This window comes from Chenopodium album, chromosome 8 (assembly GCF_948465745.1).
Source record: "Chenopodium album chromosome 8, dcCheAlbu1.1, whole genome shotgun sequence".
NCBI classification, from domain to species: Eukaryota; Viridiplantae; Streptophyta; class Magnoliopsida; order Caryophyllales; family Amaranthaceae; genus Chenopodium; species Chenopodium album.
In genome coordinates, this window is record NC_137841.1 from 55,606,631 (window position 1) to 55,607,256 (window position 626).

Here is a 626-nt window from a genome sequence, read left to right on the forward strand (position 1 = left end):
AATTGTTGAACATAGTCAACCCACCTAGCCATTCGGCTTAATCCACTTTTACTCAACATACTAACTAGTCATGCTTGATTAATAAATAAAATAAATAACAACCTTGTGGAATAATTAATAAATTCATTCCACTTAAACCATTCAATTCCAATCCTTTAATAGTCCAAATGTGGTTAACAAACCAATCCAATAAAAATATGCTTGTATCAACATTCCATACAAACAATTAATCCAATATAATTCAACATGTTTGCATCCATAATCCCATACAAACATAATCAATTCACCAAAACATGTCTCATAAACATAAGCACATGAATTAATTAAATGTATAACCAAACAATTTTCATCTAAGTGTTCTCTAATCATGAAACTAAGTTCTTTTCTTTGTACCTAAACATGATACTACTTACAACGAAGTAGACATGTACGTACCTCGTGTAAACAATGATTTGTGCCACTTTTAATCACTTAGAAGTCTCCTTGAGAATAATCACCTCCTAGAAAACAACCAATAATCACAAATTAACACTTAAACAAATTTCCAGCAATATAAATTTGATAAAAGTCCTTAAAACTTCATTAAAAACATGTTTTTATGCTTAATTAATCATTAGAAATGCAAT